This window comes from Chelonia mydas, chromosome 1, assembly GCF_015237465.2.
Source record: "Chelonia mydas isolate rCheMyd1 chromosome 1, rCheMyd1.pri.v2, whole genome shotgun sequence".
NCBI lineage: Eukaryota > Metazoa > Chordata > Testudines > Cheloniidae > Chelonia > Chelonia mydas.
Genome location: NC_057849.1, coordinates 253,267,293 through 253,288,492, shown reverse-complemented (window position 1 = coordinate 253,288,492; position 21,200 = coordinate 253,267,293). Strand labels below are relative to the sequence as shown.

At 45.7% G+C, this 21,200-nt stretch overlaps 1 long non-coding RNA gene across 1 annotated transcript in view; it reads right to left on the bottom strand.

The window, feature by feature from the left end:
- Positions 1-972: 972 nt before the first annotated feature.
- Positions 973-21,200, bottom strand: part of LOC122462251 — a 32,016-nt gene continuing 11,788 nt past the window's right edge. The window contains exons 2-3 of the long non-coding RNA XR_006284699.1: positions 2,126-2,223; positions 973-1,413 (exon numbers count right to left, since the gene is read on the bottom strand). This is a non-coding gene — a long non-coding RNA (uncharacterized LOC122462251). The remainder of the gene's footprint in view (positions 1,414-2,125; positions 2,224-21,200) is intronic.

The following is a 21,200-nucleotide window of genomic DNA, read 5'->3' as shown; positions in this document are numbered from 1 at the left end:
GTTTGAAGCTCTTCACTTTGATGCATATTTGCCTTTGAGTATTGATGGGTCCAAGGTACATATTTTGATTTCTTGTTCAATTTGGTACCTGCTATGCACACCCATAAACTCTGGGGTGTTTGGATCCCAAGTTTTGGTTCAGGCCTGTTGCTAGGCTAAACATGATTCTAACGTTAACTGGGATGATATCAATAGTTCAGTAATGCTGGCCCTCCTTCCCCAAAGTAATATTGAGCAACTAAAGGCAAAGCCACAATCAACAGGCACTGACTAAGCAGCTGTAACTTGCAGCTCTGGTTCGGGGAGCATTGATTTGGGTGTGAAGATTGGACAAGTGAATGAAATATTGGAATACCTCAGGTCAGTTATGGCAATCGTGGCCTGTATCCAGATGGTGCTGGAGACTGAATGCATTGCTTCTTTCTTAATCAGCACCTGCACATCACAGGAGATGATAAATAGCAAAGAAGACTCCATTGTCTCCTTCCCTCCCAGTAAGCTGAGCCATGCCTGCATTTCTCCAGGGCAAGAGACAGTACACACCATCACAATTTCACTGCACATATGAGAGGCCTCTGGTGGGGGGACAAGTGAAACCCTAGGCTACTCCAGAATCCTAGAGATTCCCCAACTAAAGGCCATGACAAGCACACGCTAAACTCTTTAACCAAACCCTGGGATTCTTCTCTTCATTATTTATGGGGTTTCTGGTCTCAGCTGATCATTTTCAGACAAGTTATGGCTCACAGTTAAAAGGAAAAATATTTTACTTAGTGTTTAAAAAGTGACTTTCCTATAATTACAGTCAAAATCGATCCCCTCCAAGCCCTGCATTCCCTGAGATGATCTCTCAGTGATCGTGGATCTTTAAGACCCCTGCAGCCAATTAAACTAAGGATTTTAATGTTGCAGAAATGTGAGTTCGAGGTAATTTAATAGTTATGTTATTAATAAAAATCAATTCCCAGATATTTGCTTTGTTGTAGCTTTATCATCTTAACCTAAAAATGGAAATCCTGTTTCATTATTATTTTTCACAAGGCAGGGAAACATCTTTAGCCTCCTATGAGAAGGTACTTTGAGAGAGAGAGAGAGAGGTGCACAAACAAAGTATAGAAAGTTAAACATTAATCTCTACATATGGCTTATTGTCCATCATATTGATTTTAAACACACATCTTCTTCCAGCTATTCTACATCTGATGTCAGAGTACCGGAGCTCTGTCCATGACTGCTGCTGGTCTAATTTATGTTCTCTTAAGGACTTTACAGCCCAATCTTCTCAAATATTTTGGAAACTGCTCATTGCTCTTGGTTATTCATGTGATCCCTGTGCAAATTTGACTCACTGTTATGCACTCCGCAATCAGCAGCACAAAGTTGTCCATGAAATGTTCTGCATCTTCACTCCAGCTGAAAGTGGAGAAGACTATTATCAAGTTCTTATTGTCTCCTAAATCCAACACAAATAAAATGTGCTCATACTTATGTGTGCAAAGCACACAGAACACATTAATGTTCTTTTAGGTGGCAACATTTCTGAATAAATGTTTTCCCAGGAGTTGAGTTAAGACATTTTTATAGTAAGAAAATGTGAAAGTGACCAGGGTTGGTTTACTGTTATTTTTATATGTCGAGAGTATGTTTTCTTAAGGCACCCAGATCCCCATTTAGCAAGCGGCACTAATTATTTTTGCATTTACTATAAAAAAATACCCCCTTTTCCTTAAGATGATTCTGTCCTGCAGACATGATCAGAAACTGGGGAAAGTATCAGCAAAGTGATGGTCATGCTATGTAAGGATACAGAGAAGGACTAGCTAACAGGACAATTGGCCCCAGAGGGCCAGGATCACATAGGACAAATACACTGGGGAGGGATGAGGTATTTGCAGAAATGGTCTGGAAGAGGCTCAGGTTCTGTAGGCAGGGTCAATGTCCAGAGTGTGACTTATGCAGGATAATTAGAGAGAGGCTGGATCATGTAACGAAAACAACGGGCAGGAGGTGCACAGGGTATGATGGTCCCAAGAGGTGCCCTGCATTGTGTAGGATAAGTGTGCCTCCAAAGGGACAAAATACCTCAGGGAATGGCGGCCACTAGCTAGAAAGTGATTGTTCATACCTTGTAGTTGCTCAGGAGATACCTCATGGTGGGTCTCTTGGCATGTTCCATAACTCCTGGTGTCCTCACACAGGGGATGTCAGTTTCTTTTGTAATTTCTGAGGAGAATGAAAAGAAAAAGAATCAGTCTTGCCATAGCTGCTTGAAAGTTGTAAATGTGTGATGGACAAAAATAAATGCCACCCCTCCAGCGTGGTGTCCCGCTGTCTTCTGATGGAGGGCTGTGTCCTTTTGTCCGCTGAGATGGCCTCAAAGGCAGACAACCCTTCTTTAGTCTTGTGCTGGATCTTTGCTGCTGCAGGGTCTTTGTCTGGCATCGGAACCGCCTCTTCTCCCCGGCATTGGCCTCTAGAAAGTTCAAGAGGCTCTTTCTCTTCCTTACCATACGACTCAGGGGAATGCACATGGGACCAGGGGAATGCACTATAATTATTTCAAACCTTCTTGGAGCAACACACCCAACAAACAGTGATGGGAAAATGCACTGCCACTACTATATCCCTCACTTGCAGAGTCCCACAAGGACCAGTTCTCCCTCCTGGCATATTCAGCATATAATGAGGGAAGCAGAACAATTAGTTACAGAGCATTTGTGAATGAATGACTGCACAAAGGCAATGTTGTCTAATAGATAGGGCGACTGGACCAGGAGACAGGAGACCTGGGTTGTACTCCTGCCTCTGCCACTGACCTGCTCTGTGACACTGGGCAAGTCACCTCATTTCCATTTCCCCTTGCACTCTTTGTCTGCCCTATTTATTTAGATGATAAGCACTTTAGCTGGTGGTTAACACTTAAAGAAACAGTGCCCAGCACAATGGAGCCTCAATCTCACTTGGAGTCTTTATGCACCACCATAATACCTCTTTCTATAGCGCACCTGGAGCACACCCTCTTTGACACTCTATTTTCAAGAGCTGAGCTGCATGGTTCCTGCTGATTTCAGTCTGAGTTACATGTGTGGTGGGGGCACCCCGGTTCAATACGTGAATCCCAAACACCAAGCCACATGCCTGAAAGAACTCTGCTTGCCCCCCTCCCAGGCCTAAACCACTTAACTCCCTTGAAGGAGGCAGGAATTAACTCACAAATAAATGGTGCCATTAAATGTAAGCCAACACTTTCATCTGGGCAGAGACACAACCTGAATTAGTACAAAGGACCGTTCAGAGGCCCTAGAAGGAGCTATCTGTACCCCCCTCCACAGCAATAATCCATTCTACTGAGCCCCCATAGCTAAACATACAGACTACCATTCTCTAACCCAATCGTGAGTCCAAACAGCCCAAGTCTCTGAGTCCCAAACAAGGTACCATCTGATCCTTGTGCTAGTCCCTGGTGCTTGGGCACAGCACAAGCTCTGAGGGTGAATCCCAGCCTCTGCTGCATCACTTTGTGTCCATCACCATGATGGTCAGGGCTCTTCTGCTGGGTCTAAGCTGCTTCTTCAGTCTGGCTGCAGCCACGCTCCCAGCCTGCTCCATAGGCTGATCCCTCAGACCTGGGCTGTTCCTCTTGCCCCACCTGATGCCAGCAAATTGGCCCAGAGCTAACCAGATGGCCTGCAACCAACCTGCTGTCCCCATTTGGGCAGGGCTAAGCTCCAACAGGGAGGCAGACTGGTGGTGGGGAGTGTGACATTACCCAGGGTACAATCTAGACTGTTGAACAGCGGTGTCCCCTCAATTCTCCAGCCTGGGGTGCCTTTTACACTGCTTTGCTTTGAGAGCAACCATTCCTGGCCTGTTCACGCCCAACCTCCAGCATGTAAATTACTCCCAGCTGTACTGTATGAGTGCTATGGTCAGCCACTCTTGAATTACACTGCAAGGCAACACCAGCAAACTCCCAGTCCCAGGCTTGCCCCCAGAAATCTATGTTTTATACTGCCCAGCCCTCTCCTGGACAACACAAGCTCAGACAAAGTTCATCATCTTATTAATAGAAAATGATAGGCACAAATCCTATTATCTCAAAATGAAGTTTCCCAAACACTTCAATCCAAGATAAAACAAATTTATTAACTACAGAAAGAAAGATTTTAAGTGATTACAAGTAATGATGCATAAAAGTCAGAATTGGTTACGAGCAAATAAAAGGTAAAATGCAATTAATATCTAATTTAACAAGCTAAATGAATTCAAAGGAAATATCTTTCACCACATGCTTCAGCAGTCTTACTGGTTGGATTCATTTCAGCCAGGACCCCTCCCTCCAGTTTAGTGTTACTTTCCTTGTCCTTCAGGTGTTGTTGCCATAGGCAGAGAGAAAAGGAGGAGTAACTTGGGACATCTGTTCCCCTTTCTTATACCGTTTCCTCTTCCTTGAGAATCTTCTCTAGCTGGGGCTCAGGAGACTGAAAGTCTTTGTGGGGATGGATCTCCAGCTCTTTCTTTGCCAAGATGTAAATTTCTTGCTTACACTCTTTTTCCTGCCAAAGAATGGCCACTTAACCAGGTGGTGGTCCATTTGATTTCATTGACACCTGGCTGAGGCATCAGTTTGCCTTTTGTCTCTGAGGAACTGGTTGGTGGCTGTTTCTGCATATTTAGAATATGTCTTAGTAACATCATACTGTATAATCTTATAATTTTACATACAATGTGGCCACACATATTTTACCAGGACAATAATGATCAGCAAATTATGAGCTTTCAAATGATACCTCACAAGGCATAATTTGTACAAAATTTATCGTAGTCTTGCAAAAGGGTTCAACACAGGGTTACAGACTGTCACAGGGAATCAGGTCAGGGGTTGAATTTCCTAGGAGTCTGGGGCCAGTTCCCCTGTCTGTCCTCCAGTTAGTCACTCAGGGTCTGTGGGGGTAGGGATGGCCCTTTCCCACTCTAGCTATGAGCATGATGCGGTGTGGGGCGCCACCCGGGGCTGAAACTCCACACAATGCTCTGGAAATGCAGAGGTTAACATTTGTTGCCATTGCTGTAATTCTCCTTCATTTGCACAATCTTCACTTTATATTCCTGTTTGCTAGAGCTGAAAGGACAAAGCATTAATTTGCTTCATCACTCATTCTTCACCTTCCCTTCAAAAAACTGCTGTGTTGTTTTGCTGGTGCAGAATGGCTGGCCTGTTCAACCCCAGAGCTGGCTATAATTTAGCAGTGGGTAGAGTGGTCCCTAAATAATCAAAAGCCACTACTCTCTGCCTGTGGGCCACATTCCTCTGCTGTTTTGAGAGAAACAACTGCATGGATTACCCCCAGCTCAGTGATCGGGGCAGGGCTGGAAATATTCCCTCCAAGGATTAAGGAGGATGAGGCCCGGAAGCTCAGAGAGGGATAGGAAGAGAGAGGGATCTCCATCCTCTGTGTACCTAGAGGGGAGGGAGGAGAGAGGGGAAAATGGAGCCTCCACCCCACCCAGCAGCCAGAAGGGTGTGAGGAAGAGAAAGTGGAGTTCCCTGACTCTCAGCAATCCAGAGGGAAAGAGTAGAGCTGATGTGACACAAGAAGAGGCACAAAGGATTCTGGGATGTTGTGGGGGAGTGGTAGTCGCAGGAGAAAAAAACAACTGATGGGAGGAAGTGGAAGCAGATGATTGAGAACCAACGGACTAAAATACATTGAGCTCCTTTGGGGGCGAAAAGCACAGTATAAATGTAAGGTACAGTTTCCTTATTGCCCAAATCCCTTTATTGTTAGTGTGAGTTGTGAGCAGAAATGTCAGACATGATGCTGAAAATCTCCTGCCAGCATCTACCTCCAGCTGCTCCCCTGTAGTTATCTTTTAAATGGGAGAAAATTGTTTTGTGCACTTTCTCTCTCTTGCCTCCCCCCCCCCCCCGCAAGATATCATGAAAACATAACTGGAAAGAGGGAGAGATTAATTAAGACGCTTGTAATCCAGTTTCAGGCTTTCACTGATGACCAGAAACTTCTTGAACTGTGCTTTCAGGGGTTTGTAGTATGAACAGAATCTCTGGACAGGGAAACAGTTCTGTAATTAATATCTCTCTATGATATTATTACATATATAAATATAAAAAGACAACCAAGCATCCGCATAGGTGCCCAAGTTACTTATGCTCAATTCCAGGTTATTTTCATCTGCAAGGTTAGTGGGTATCCAGCAGTGGGCCAGGAAATGGAGGGGAAACACCAGAAGGTTTTTATGGGGTCACTGGCTTGCTTCCTGTTCTTTGCTAGCACAGGTCCTGCTGATAGGCATTCCATTAGCTTTTCCTGGTCTCTGGCGCAGCGAGAGAAGTTCTGATCACAGGAGCACCCTGTCTGATACTGTATGTGTGTGTCAGGCAGCACAGGAAGTGGTATGACCAGCGCAAGAAAGGCACTTCAGAATAAGGTTCCTGCCTTCTCTCACAAAGCAAAAGAGAGAAGAAGAACAGTGTGAGATTTCCTATTTTCTAAGCAGTCAGTAGTGGGGAATAATAACATTCCCTTCTGAAAGTAGCCAGGATAAAATTGGGGAGACAGTGGCTTTAAGCAGCTATAAGCATTTCTGTCCTCTCTTCTGTCAATAGGCTGAAGGCCATCTGGTCTAATGGTTAGAGCAAAGGGTCAGGCACCAGGAATGTGCTGGATTTGGGGAAAAGTCCAAAACCACTGAAATCAGTGTGAGACACAGTACAACGAGGCCTTCCTACTCCCACCAGCTAGGAAGGAGGGTTATAAAGTTGCAGCAACAGCCTTGTAACAATTCTTTGAAGTGCTACTGGGACTGCTGTAAAGGATTCTGTGATGTGGGTTTGAGGGAGAAAAAGCGGTTGAATCACAAGGGGAAAAGTTCAGAACCATTCTCCTACAGATGAGCCACAGCACTGGAGTCATCCCCTGCCGTCTTCATGAGGCTCTCCAGTGGGACAATTGTCATTGTGTCCAAACGCCATCTTGTTTTGATGCAACCGTGCAATGGAATCCCCATAAGCGATTTGGAGCCCCTGTGTGTGCGGAGAAGAGGGGGGAGATGGGTGTTACCTTGAGAAATTCTGACCAATGCTGGAGAATCTGAGATGGGTGACATGGGCAACTGTACACAGTATGAGCTCCAAAACCTGGCGCAGCAGGTCAAACACTGCCTGCAGGTCAATGGCAGTGTTTCCCAAAGTATGGGGCACGCTCCCTGGAGAGCACAAAGGACTAGCCCAGGGGATGGGGCACATGGACAGGTCTCTCAGTTGCTCTTCAAGTCTCAATCTGCGTGAAAAAAGTGAGCATCTAGCTGTTATGATTGTCAAGCAAACCTCGAAAACTGAGTGAGTGTAACCGATGCAGCATTGTCTGCCTGAGTTTGCAAGGAACCCGAAACAATAGCTCTGAGGTATGAAGTGCCCCACTCCACTGCCAGTGATGGGATGGTAAATGTCAATAGAGTTAAAAATTTCACTGCTCCACAGACCATGTGAGAAAAGAGAGGGAGGACCATATTATGAACATCTACCTAATTTACTCAGAATGATCACTCACTTTGGATAGGGCCTTTACCAGCACATTGCAAGGGTGAAGGGGGGAGTGCTATAGGTTTTGTTTTCCTGATGGGGAGGGTTTTTTCCCCGAAGTTTGGGGAACACTGGCCTATGGTATGTCTACTGGCTCACAATGAAGAGGAAGCCAGTGTGATGCTGATGATAATAACCCCTATCTCTTACACAGTACTTTCTTGCAGTAGACCTCAAGGTGGTTTACAAAGAAGTGTCATTATTCCCATTTTACAGACAGGGAAACTGTGGTGCAGGGAGGTGACATGACATGTTCAAGGTCACCCAACAAGCTAATGGCAAGGCTGGGAACAGAAGCCAACTCTCCCCAGTCCTAGTCCACAGCCTGATCCAGTGGGCCACGTTTCCTCCCCTAAAGGCAGCTAACCAAAGCTGAGCAAGACTCCAAAGGGCTTCCAAAATAAGTGGCTGCCACAACAATGAAATCTGCTTCCTGATTTGTCTCACTGCTTGACAGAAGCAATGTCAAGTTTCAGGTCTGGCCAGATGTTAGTAGCAGGAACGAGGGACTAATTCACTTTGAAAGCTTTCTTCCCGGCTTTAGGCAGAGATTTTGCCAGCCCAGCCTCTGACTTGACAATCTGACTAAACTAAAAGACTGCACATTAGAAAACAGCGCACCGATTGGCTACTTTTAAATAACTAAAAGGAAGGTCACAGGCACTTGACCTTCACTCTGGAGAGGAACAGGATTGGGGCGTGCTATGGGTCAGAACTGGTTGCTCTTCAGGAGAGGAAAGATGCAGAAAAGGTCCAGAGAAGGTCAATGAAGATAAATGTGTGATTGAATTAATATCCGACTATTTAGCCTCGAAAGATAAAGAGTTCGAATCGGACTCGTCTGAGGCGTTCAGTGATAAAAGGCATATAATGACATCTCCAGTGACATGAGAACAAGAGGCCACTTGCTGAAATTAAAGGGCAGTCGCTTTAGAACAATAAAAATAAACAGTTCTGTGTGCGGCGTACAGTTAACCTATGGAATGTATCACCCCAGGAGGTCCTTAAGGCAAATGGTGTGGCTGGGTTTTAAAGAGGGATGGCTAATTTTATTGTTGCTTATAGCTTTTGTGGCTAAACCAGCTAAGATAATGAGGAGGGTAATCAAATCACATGCTTCAAGGCATAAACTGATTGCCTGTGGGGTAGGAAGGAGTGCCCAATGCAGAGCACTGCATGACTGGCTCACTGCACTCTGAGTGTCTGGGGTTATTTTTCCTTCCTTGGCAGTATCAGGGACAGGCCACTACAGGATATGGAATACCCGTGGTTGGTTCCACTATGGCAAATCTTATGTCCTTCTATGTTATCACATCTGTGTTTGGCCCCGGGCGGTGCTGCAGGACAGGAAGATTGAGTTTCACTAGAGAGAGCTGCCTAGGAGAGCAGGTGCAGGTCAGGAGTGACAGGCATTAAGAAGCGTGTGGGGAAGTTTGGCGAGCAGTTGCCTACACCTAATGCTGTTACTTCCTGATGTTCATGAGAAACAAATGAAACAGACAATAAAATAAATAAAAGCAAAAGCAGGAACAAGGTGTTGAATGACCCTGAGAGTTCCTGGAATCCGGGTTCAGAATTAAAGAGGGGATTGAGCTCTCACTACTGTCTGGGTCTGGTCCTTTCTGAAGCAGCGGAAAAGTGGTAACAACCGTAATGATGTTTTTGCCCTTTGGAAAGTGATTGTTTTATTATTCACTGGCCATGAAGCTCCTGCTGCACAGGGAAATGGGGAATATGGGCCGGGGAACGCAGGAAAGCTGCTATGACATGTGTCCCTGGACGATTCTGCCAAGGATGAAGTGCTAGCCATTGAGACAGCAGTGCCCTAGGGATGACATTACAGCCTTTTAATATGTTACAGCTACCGCACACCACACAGGAATGCCGTCTGTTCTGGGCTTCCACTTCTGGGGGCCTGGGGCCAAGTCTCCCTTGCAATTTGAAATAAAAAGAAATAGGGGGATGGAGTGAATCTGGCTATTTTAAAGTGATGCACAGCATGTGTTAGAGACTGGAAGCTTTGCCCAGGAGGTGCTTAAGTCATGAGGCTAAATATGGAGGTCCTCGGGCTATAAAGGTGATCAGTGGTGACCTGGTGTGCTCTAGGGGCACCAAAAAAATGCCTGGGATTGTACAATACTCGGGGCCTTTCCTATAATGCTCCTGCTCATGTGTTTTTCTGAGGCAGCGGTTACCCATCAGGACACCTCATGGTTTTTGCACCAGCGTCACATCTACCAGTCTGTGTTTTTTCTACAGCATGAGTCATTCATAGTTATTTCCCTTGTTGCAGGGCTCAGCCACAGAACTTATATTTCCCCCAGTGGTCAGATCAACTGAATAACATCATCCCACCAGCACGCGTTGTCACCTCACTGATGGGTCTCGGGATGTGTCTGCACTGGAGCGGAAGGTGTAATTTCCAGCTCGGGAAGAGATACTTGCTCTAGCGCCTAAAAAAAGCAAGGTAGCCACTGTAGTATGGGCAGTGGAATGGGCCAGGCATCCGAGAACATACCTAGGGTGTCTACAGGATCATGCTCGGGGCACCTAGCCCCTCCCACTACCCATGCAGCCCTGGCTGCACTCTATTTTTAGAGCCCTACCTTGACCAGATCTAGTGCGGGCACGTCTGCCTGAGCTGGAAATTACACCTCCAGCTCCAGTGCCGACATACCCAGTGCCTTCTCCACGACCAGTCTGACAGTGCAAAGCTGTTGTCTCCCTCGGCCCACGCGGAGCCTTGCCGACAAAATCCCTGCATGGCAGCATGCTGCCTACCGAGCTCCTTAGAACTGTCTTCTGCCTCCTGCTCAAACAGATTTATTTTTCCAGCCCTCTTTTTCCCTTCCCTGCCACTCACAGGGCCACCTCCTTTGTGCATTGGGTGTGCTGCTGAGTAGCCATGGCAATTTACATAGGTGTGGATCATTGCTTCTATTGACACAGCAAGGAGACAGGCTTGTTGTGCATATTCCCCAAAGCCCCTAGACACAGCCCTGCCCAGACACTACTCCCCACGTCTGACTGTGCCCTTTTCAGGCAGCGCTCCTTGCTCTCTCTCTCTCACACACACACAAACACACACACACGCAGAGGACTATTAATAATGCATCAGTGACTGGGATGATTAGTGATAGGTGGTGACAGAAAGTGGGAGCTGAGTAAATTCAAATCAATCGACTTGGCAGGTAGATAAAATATTACTGTGCATAAGATGGGAGATTTAACACAGCAGCTCTACAAACCCCAGGCTAGTGACCTGGCACTAATGCAGTTAATCAAATTCTTTTCTGTTTGGGTTCTTAGGCCACACCTATCACTGTGGTATCGGAGCTCCTTACAGTAGTGCATTAAGTCATATGCCTAGCATCTGTCACATGTGGTTCTTTCCTCTTTTCTCCCTTCTTTGTCCCAGGAGAGAAGAAATGAGACAGTCAAGGAGGGTCTGGGGCTGCTTCCTTAGCCACTGGGACAGAGCCTATATATGTGACTGTACTAAACTGCTGTTCCTTAAACCTCCATGGGCAGCGCCCGGGCGCTAAAGCAATTAATCAAATGTGAAAGACAGGGAGACGGAGGTATGTGACTGCACCCTTCACAAATAGGACTGCGCTCCTACATGCAAGCACAATTACTTATGAGACTGTGACAAGAGAAAACTGAATGTAAAGTCTGCTATAACAGACTGATGATGTCTTCCTTCCTCAATCAGAAAGGAACCAAGCTATTTTAAAATCCGTGTTCCACATACATAGTCAACTAGAATGCTCTTTCTTGTGGACAAGACAAGGTTTAAAATGTTCTTAGGCCTGCTTCTCTCCTGGCTACTTCTCCCTCCCAAAAGTGTTCCTTCCTCACCCTTGCCCTGAAAGAATCGAAGCCTGGATGAGCTCCAATGGCAGCATGCAAACCCTGGAGACTGCATGCCCACAGTGATCAGTTTGTGGGCCAGCCACACAGGGTTAAACTTGTTTGCACAAAAATATTCATCAAATAATGTTGAGTAACAAACACATCTTGTTACAGTCTAGCTCTGTCTGTAGGCATTTCATGATCAGAGACAATTGCCTATCGTGCTGACCAATATTGTCTCCTTGTTTACTTGTACTCCCCCATCTGTCTCTCAACCTGTCATCTCTTGTCTTATGCTTAGACTGTAAGCCCTTTAGGGCTCTTTTTGGTCTGTGTTTGTATGGTGCCTAGCACAATGGAGTCCTTGCCCATGAACAGGACTCATAGGCACTAATACATTGGTCAGATAATTTGTCCACAACAGAATAATCAACATGCTCTACTCCACCATTCTGTCCCTGAACTACATATACAGGAGATCTCTTTACACAGCTAGAATGACCCATCTGTACATTTTAACAAGTTGCTATCTTCAGTCTGCCAAGCAAGGGATCTCACAAACGGATTCAGCGTGACACAGGGCGATTTAGGGAATTGGCAGCAAGAATCAGAGCCTTTCACCTGTAGTTTGCTAGTTCAAGTTCAGACCAGACTAAACATTAGTACCATATAACGGACGGGCGGTGGTCTCAGTACAGCTGCCTAGTGGAGAAAAGCCCACATGCCAAAAACCACAATTGGCTTCTTTGCTGGAAGTTTGTGCGGCAAGGCCAAGAATTGAATGCACCTGGAGATTGAACTGTCCTCTCACCCCATAGGGCCTCCTGCACATTAAAAAACCTGCTACCTGTTTTTCAGCACTAGTGCTGCCTGTCGTGTAAATGCTAGAGTGGACAGAGCACAGGCTTAGATAACATGGTGATCAAAGCACTTATGGCTGGGCTTGCACTTACACCCAGGAGAAAAACAGCTACAAAATGTCCTAGAATAGGAGCATCCTCAGTGGTCCTTTGAGAACAGACTTGAGGCTCACAGGTAGGGGAATGTGGGGCAGCCTGTCGTCTGTACTGAACTTGTTTTGTGTAGAAGCCGAGGACTGCAGTCTCTAGGGCTGTCAATCAGGCACCTTGCAGAGTCACAAAATGCAGACGTAATTATTTAGGGAGGAAAAAATGACTGAGAAAATCTGAATAATTTTGGAAATTGGCTCAGAGACTAAACTGTTATTTTGTTTGCAGTGTATCTGTCGGTTGGCCGTTACATTTAAGTTATCATTACATCCATTCTGTGCCACTAAGGTGAAGTCATTTCCACTGATTAACGTGAGGAGCCAACAGAGTTGCTCATTCCTTTTGTTCTCGTCTTTCAAAAGTGAATGTAGTGCTGGTGAACAGTGCCAAAATGACAGCTCTGGAGAGCCTGAAGTGTTTTGTTAATCTACAGAACTAGTACCCGTGCACTCTGAGCAGTGCACACCTCCCCATGCACCATTCGCCTCCCATAACAAGGGGCATCAGTGCTGGATCGGGGGGACTGGGCTGGGTGGGATGTTCTTGTGATGTTGCACGCCATATTCTTCTTAGTAATATTATGATAGGGATTATGGCATAATTATGATGCATTTTGTACAAGATAAGTCCTGTGAGGTGTCATTGGAAAAGATATGATTTGCTGAATATGATTATCCTATTTGTATGCATGTTTCGTTTTTGGATCTGAAGTTATAAATACTGACTATGTATCTGTACTTAAAATGAAGTTACACCTGGGCAACACCCATTAGACACGATGCTTTCAGTCTACATAGTGGGTGGGAAAGGACCTATTCAGGATAATGGGCCATTAGGAAAAACAATAGGCCTTAGAAGACGCTTATCCTCCAACTGGTGAGCCTTCCTAAGAATGCTATAGGCAGCCTGTAAGGAACGGCTGCCATGACTCTACAAGGACATGTGACCAGGCCACATGATTCTGGACTCCACCTTGGGATGTCAGTATTTTTCTGCAAACCGGTCTGGGAACCAAGTTTTGAAACAAAAGGTTGCCGCCATATGCTAAAGAAATATAAGGCAGGGAGTGACATCATCCGTGGTTCTTCACCCAAGAAGACTTCTGGAAACACCTGAGAACCAAAGACTGAACTGGGGGAAGTGCTGGACCCAGGCTAAAGGGATTTCTAGCCTGTGTATGAAATACCTGGGGATTCTAAGCTGCAAAGCAAGTGTAGCTTGTGCCTTAAGAATTTACAGGTCTGCTTGTACCATCCGTTAGGGTGAGAATCTGCTATTCATATCCAATCTATCTAACATCTTAGACTTAGTTTGCGTTTTTGTTTATTTGCTAGATAATCTGTTTGATCTGTTTGCTATCACTTATAATCACTTAAAATCTATTTTTTTCAGTTAATAGATTTATTTTATGTTTTAATCCAAACCAGCTAGCTTTGACTGGACTGCTTGGGAAAAATCTCTGCTTGGTTACCACAAGTGTGCATTATTCTCTTCACATTGAGGGAGAGGCGGACTGGATATTAAACCCATATACTGGCCAGATTTGACCAGGGCAGGATGGTACTGCTCTGGGGTCCTAGGCTGGGAAGCTGGTGGTTAGAGAGCCTGCAGTGGTTAGAGAGCCTGCATGTAACTGCAGCTGGGTGTGTCTCTCTACCTGTGTGAATGCTGGTGAAAGTGCAGGCTGGAGGGCTTTGCAGCTTGTCACAGCAGCACAGTGTGAGAGGGAGCCCAGGCTGGTGGATCAGAGGGCTCAGTGGTGCCCCAGTTCCAGGTGGCACTCTGGGGGGAACCTGTCACAGTTCTATCTTCATGCTCCATGGTTTCAGTGCTGGGACTGTCAGCAAGGATGTCAACTGGGATAGTGCTTTTTTGACTTGCCACTTTTCCACTAGCCCCAGACTGTCACTATCAAGTTCAGCTCCTTTTGCTTTAGCCACTAAATAGTTGTCAGGGGGAATGATTTCTGGCCTTTCGTTTTCAACTTGGGCCAATTTAGGAACAGATTATGTCCCACGCTGTGTGCCCATGTAGGGTAGAAAGATACCCTCTAACTCTGCTTGCTGGCTACCAATACTGCAGGTAGCTGGGTAGAAGGGAGAGCAACCTCCAGGGTACCACTACATTGCCCCCTAGTGCATGGGGACAGGAGTGGTTAGAAAGGGGTGGGACATCTCAATATTCCAGGGGCCATATGTTCAGGGCAGGCACAGATACATCCCCTGTCGGGCAGGGAGAAACTGGGTGGCAGATTCCAATTCAGAGTCACAATCTTCCTCCTAGTTTCCCAGTTTGCCTTCTCAATCTGCTCAGCTCTGTGTCATCCCATACAGGGACTTGGTGGCAAAATCACAAATGGCCCCTCAGTCAGCTAGAGATGAAATAACACTACGTTTTATACAAAGCACTTTTCATTGCTCTCAAAGGGCTTTGGAGATATTAACTAATGAACTGAAAGGCTCAGTTCCCCCAATTATCAGAAACAACCAGATGGAATGAGTCTTGCTCAGCTGTCCTCTACCCTGAAATCTGCCTGTGTGTTGCGTTAAAAAAGGAAGGAGGAGGGGAGTATAAACAAAAGAGAGCACAAGAGAGAGAGAGAAAAAGAAAAGTTGTGGATTTGCTGGACAGCCATTAAATGGCACATTTTTCTCGTGACATTTTGTTATCACAATTATTATTTCAAATGCCTTGGAGTATAATCAACAGTCGCTTCCCCATGAATGTGCTGGATAAAATGTGTCAAATGCAAGAGACAATCCATTTGTTGCATCTGAGTTTCAGGAAACTGAAATTACTGCTTAAATAACCTCTCAGTTCAAGTCAGGGTAAATCAATGCCGACCGCATGGAACAAAAACCGTACAGATTTTTACTCCTGTGACCCCAAGCTGGACATCATCACAATTAATCTTAGCTTGTCAAATGAAAATGGAGGTGAATTATCTGTCTTTCCCCTGCCTTTATTCCTTTGATGTGGACAGGAGTTGCATTATTACAGTACATTAAGGTGCCTTTATTTTTTTTAGCTTCCTTGTGTATTAAAAAGGAAGAGGACAAATCTTGACACTGTCTTGGCTGAAGGGGTTGTATACATTTTGCCTTGCTTAGGATTCCTCCAGTGATCCATTATAATCTTATTAAGCATCTTTCCGCTAAGTATCTGAAACAGTTGTGGGCCAAACCATGCTCTCAGCTATTCCCCACAACCTCCCTACATCAGAGGGGTAGTTTGGGAGTACATGAGGGCAGGACCTGGCCCTCCAATGTTTTGCGTACAGCATGGTTGAAGAAGATCGAAACAGAAGGAGGGACTCTCACTGCAACACTCAGGGAAGAGGGGGAGATCTCCCTCTACCTTTAGTACCACCCTTCCCTCATCCCCAAGTCCCACTTACTTTAAACCTGGTATGTAGACCAACACAGCATTGCTCAGCACAGAGATTTACAGCCAGCTGTGGAATAAGCAGAGTTGAAGTCCATGTAGATTGCTTACGAGAGTAGCTGTCTGAAGTTGTTTGAGGAGGCTGGTTTTTCTGGGCCCCACATTTACACCCTGGGACTCAGCTCAGATTCAACGTCTTGTTTTTGATGAGGTTCCGGCTTTTTCCTTTTCCACTTGTCCAAAGACACACAGTGAGCCAGCGGCTCAGCAGAAATTCTGCCACGCCTTTCACTTTTAAAGCTGAGACTGGCAAGAAGGATTTTCTATTTCCAATACCCGAAGTGCCTGCTAGTTAGAACCTACCAGTGCGCTGAACCCTCTCCTTAATTATTTTGCATGGGTATCGCAAGTATGTCAGGCACAAAGGGCCAGAAGGGAGCATGAGGTAAAGAGCCCAAGGCTCATGAAGCTGGGATACCCATCTTTCCCAGTGACATTCCACTATCATCAGTACTGTCTATGAACAAAAACAGTCCCACACAGTGTCTCTGTGTTACACTGGGCCCGACCCTGAGAAATGCCGTGTTCCTTCCACAACCACTGGGATCTCAGCACCTTGCAGGATTGGGCCTCTTGAGAGGATGTCTTTCTAAAAGATATGTTCTTGTTCAACCACGAGTGATTTAACTTGATGCAGGGAGTCACAGGGGGAAATCTATGGTCTGGACTATGCAGGAGGTCAGACTAGGTGATCACAACAGTCCCTTCTGGCCTTCACATCCCTACATTTCTTTTGCTTTTGATAAAAATTTGGTGGGACTGGGTGAATGTCATTATTCAAGAAATTGAGGGATTTACATCAAGTGCTAAACTGAGGTAGGGGCGGGTACTGCAAGCTTCTTCCACACAGGTCTGCAAAGGAAGTTTAGCCCCCACATAAAATGCATTAATGAGATACAGGCATGCACTTGGATTCAGGCCAAGGGAACTCTGTAAGTCCTTGTGGGCTGTCCACACACACAGTATTTCTGGAACACAGGTCTTTAGACCACCAGGGGTATTCCACCAGAGGTGAAGAAAGGCTGCTCTTTGTGTTGGGAAACTAAATGGGCACTGGAAACCTCCAACCCTCACCCACCTTAATTTTTTTAAAAGCCCTGTTTCCATGGATACAACCTATGCACTCAGACCCACACATGAATCCTGAATTAGTAAAATCTGTCTCCAGGCTGGTGGATGATCCCAATTAAACTAAATTAATAATTTATTCAAATAAAATGAGACATGCTGAGATTCTCCAGGGAGGCTGTAAATATGATAATGTCTCTTATTAGGAAAATGTGTCAACACCTCGCGTACACCAGGGCCATTTTATGTACATAGGCTACTGTTTTCTGAAAGGCTTCAGGGCTCCAAATAATGAACTTTGAGCCACAGCTGGTGGGAGATCTCCTACCTTCTCCCTGTTAACACTATGCTCTGCATTGCTACAAACAACACATGGCCATCTTATTTTTTTTATTAAAACTTCCAGCAGTCGTTAGTCCAAACTTAAGACCCTATTCACAGACAAGAAACTAACAATGCTGAGAAGATAATTTTCCCATGACGCATACTGAGTGATTCTTGCATAAAATTGCCAAGCACTTGACAAAGTCATAATCACTGGCTAATGATCCATTATCCAATTGCCATAATTAGTTGCATTATTGATATTACCTTACTAGAGTAATTGGACTGATACAGCCTTTATCAGTAGAAAGAGAAATTGCCATATTGATGCTGTCAAGGAAGGGCATCATTTGAAGAACAACTCACACAAACAGATTGTACAAACAACAGCTATACAATAACATGGCCTCAGCATGGTATCTCCTGCTTATTCTAGGTCTGAGAGGGGGGTTAGAGGCACAGCAAACTTGGAGAGGGGGACAAAGCAAATGGCAGGGATAGGGTACTTCTTTTCATTGTACTTAATTTTGTTGTTAGGGCCTGTTGGTAGGCATAGAACTCCTAGGTTGTATGTTGATATAGCCACGCACTGAAGGAAAGCAAATGTAAGTTCCTATTTGTGTATGCAGTAAATTTAGTACTGTTGAAACCTCCCAGAATAGGTACAGAACAGGCATTGGCAATGCAAGCCTCTCCCGTCAGCCATGTCCCTGGGCCTCACCCTGGAGCCAGAGGAACTGCTTCTAAGGATGAGAAAGTCTTTCAGCCTCTATTGCCTCTCCACTGGGACTGCCCATGGTAAGGTTGCTAATTAGTGTCACCTGTGGTAGTGTTTTTTCCCCTCCAAGGAGGACACTTGTCCCTTGGGAACTGGACCCAAACACCCATCAGATGATAACATGGCCATTGAAATCAATGAAAGTTAGGAATCTAAATACATTTGAGGATTGGGGCCTAGCAGTCTGGGTTAGATTCATACTGGGTTAGAAAGGCTTCCAACCTAGTATGAATCTAGGCTTCTAACCTAGTATGTCTAGTAGCAGGGCTGGTTCAGATTTCATTGCCAAACCTGCAGCCAGAAAGGGCCCTTGGTGAAGAGGGCCCCAGTCCAGCAGCGTAACTGGTTGAAATAATAGTGTGATGGATGGTGACCCTGCTCCATTGTCACATGGTGTGGCGCACAAGCTACTTTGTGCTGAGAATCCTGGAGTAATGATAACTCACCCTCTTTGGAGAATCAGTATCTCCCTTACCCTGTTATCCTGGCTGTGGCTGAGGGACTTTATAGGTTTTCCCCTCCTTCGCTATAACAGGAAATCTCCATGCATGACACTGCACAAAACACACACACCAGTTCTGCATGCATTCTATATTCCCACCCCCATCTCATGGGAAGAACTCCCCTCCTTTCATAGACTTTGAGGCCAGAAGGGACCATCATGATCATCTAGTAGTCTGGCCTCCTGCACATTGCAGGCCACAAAACCACATGCACCTAATCCTGTAACAGACCCATAACCTGTGGCTGAGTTACTGACATACTCAAATAATGATTTAAAGACTTAAAATTACAGAGAATCCACCATTTACTTTAGTTTAAACCTGCAAGTGATCCATGTCCCAGGCTGCAGAGGAAAGTGAAAAAACTCAGGGTTTCTGCCAATTTGGCCTGGGGGAAAATTCTTTCCCAACCCCAACTATGGCAGTCAGTTGGACCCTGAATATGTCTGCAAGACCCAACAGGCAACCATCCGGGAAAGAGTTCCCTGTGGTAACTCAGAGCCTTCCCCATCTAGTGTCCCATCGCTGGCCGCTGGAGATATTTGCTACTAACAGCCATAGATTGGCTACATGCCATTGTAGGCAGTCCCATCATACCATCCCTTCCATAAACGTAGCAAGCTGAGTCCTGAAGCCAGTTAGGTTTTTGCCCCCTCTGCTCCTCTTGGAAGCCTGTTCCAGAACTTCACTCCTCTGGTGGTTAGAAACCTTCATCTAATTTCAAGCCTACACTTGTTGATGGCTAGTTTATATCCATTTGTTCTTGTGTCCACATCGGGGCTTAACTTAAATAACTCTTCTCCCTACCTGGTATTTATCCCTCAGATGTATGTATACAGAGAAATTGTATCTCCTCTCAGCTTTCATTTGGTCAGGCTAAACAAGCCAAGCTCTTTGAGTCTCCCCTTGTAAGGTAGGATTTCCATTCCTCTGATCATCCTAGTAGCCCTTCTCTGCACCTGTTCCAGTTTGAATTCGTCTTTCTTAAACACAGGAAACCAGAACTGCACACAGTATTCCAGATGAGGTCTCACCAGTGCCTTGTATAATGGTACTAACGCTTCCCTGTCTCTACTGGAAATACCTCACTTGATGCATCCTAGTACTGCATTAACCTTTTCCACAGCTGCATCACATTGTCATTGTCATAGTCATTCTATGATCAGCCACTATACCCAGGTCTCCCTTTTCCTCTGTTGCTTCCAACTGATAAGTCCTCAGCTTACAGAAAAAGTTCTTGTTGTTAGTCTTCAAGTGCATGACCTTGCACTATGTCCTATTACATTTTATCCCATTTCTATTACTCCAGTTTTCAAGATCATCCAGATCTTTTTTGATATTCCGGTCCTCCTCCATATTGGCAATACCTCCCAACTTTGTGTCATTTGCAAATGTTATTAGCATACTCTCACTTTTTGTGCCAAGGTCATTAATAAAAAATGTAAAATAAGATTGGTCACAAGAGTGATCCCTGAGGAATTCCACTAGTAACATCCCTCCAGCATGACAGTTCACCTTTCAGTATAACCTGTTGTAGTCTCCCCTTTAACCAGTTTCTTATCCACGTTTCAATTCTCATATTAATCTCATCTTCTCCAATTTAACTAATAATTTCCCATGTGGAACTGTATCAAATGCCTTCCTGAAAGGATGCATTTCCTTTGTCTAAAAAACTGGTTATCATCTCAAAGAAAGATCAGGTTGTCTGGCACGATTCACCTTTTGTAAATCCATGTTGTATTTTATCCTGTAATGTGGCAGAGGGGCTTCATTCCGGTGCAGAGGCAGTTAGCGCACCCTGTTGGGCTCAACTAACCCTGCCCCTTCCCACTCGCAGGAAGTGCAGGGGTGGGACAGGTGGTAAAAGGGCAGGGCCCTGCAGCTCAGTTGGAGCCAGACCAGGGAAGGAGCCAGACATCCTTCCCAGGGAACCGAGCTGTCCGCGAAGCCCATGACTGGCGGTGGCAAACGACAACTCCCCCGAGTAGCTCAGGGAAGCAAGATATTGACTCGGGTTTGTTGCCGGGAGACAAGGCAGTGACCCCTTGCTTCCCTGCTGACCCTGTGATTGGACCACCCATCACTTCTCGGGCCCTTAGCTGAGACCCAGTGGAGCAGGGCGGGCCTGGATCCTCAGACCCCTGGCCCCGCACTCAGGACTGGATGAGCCATAACCCTTAAGCTGGGTAGCCTGAGCTATTGACTGTTTCTCTGCTCAGCCCTCAGGCAGGTGGCCTGAGCCACAGACTGCTTACTTGCTTAGCCTCCTCCAGGAGGCCTGAGTGACCACTGGCCCAATGGCTTGGCTGCAAACCAGGATGCCTGATCGACCCACCGAGCGCAAGCACTGATTCTACACCACTGCCAAAGGTGGCGCCCTGTCCCTGAGACCCAAGGAATGTTACATATCCGAATTACTATTGTGGTCAACCCAGGACAAACAGCTACAAAAGGGGGGTAGTAATTAGTCCCAGGGGTTTAAAAGGCCTCTCCCTATCCACTGAGAAGAGAGAACTACGGGGCAATAAGGTTCAGCTGGAAAAGGGGTTGCTAGGGAACCAATTAGGTTCAGCTGACTCCAACTACTTGGGACCTTTTTAAACCCTCCCCTGGGT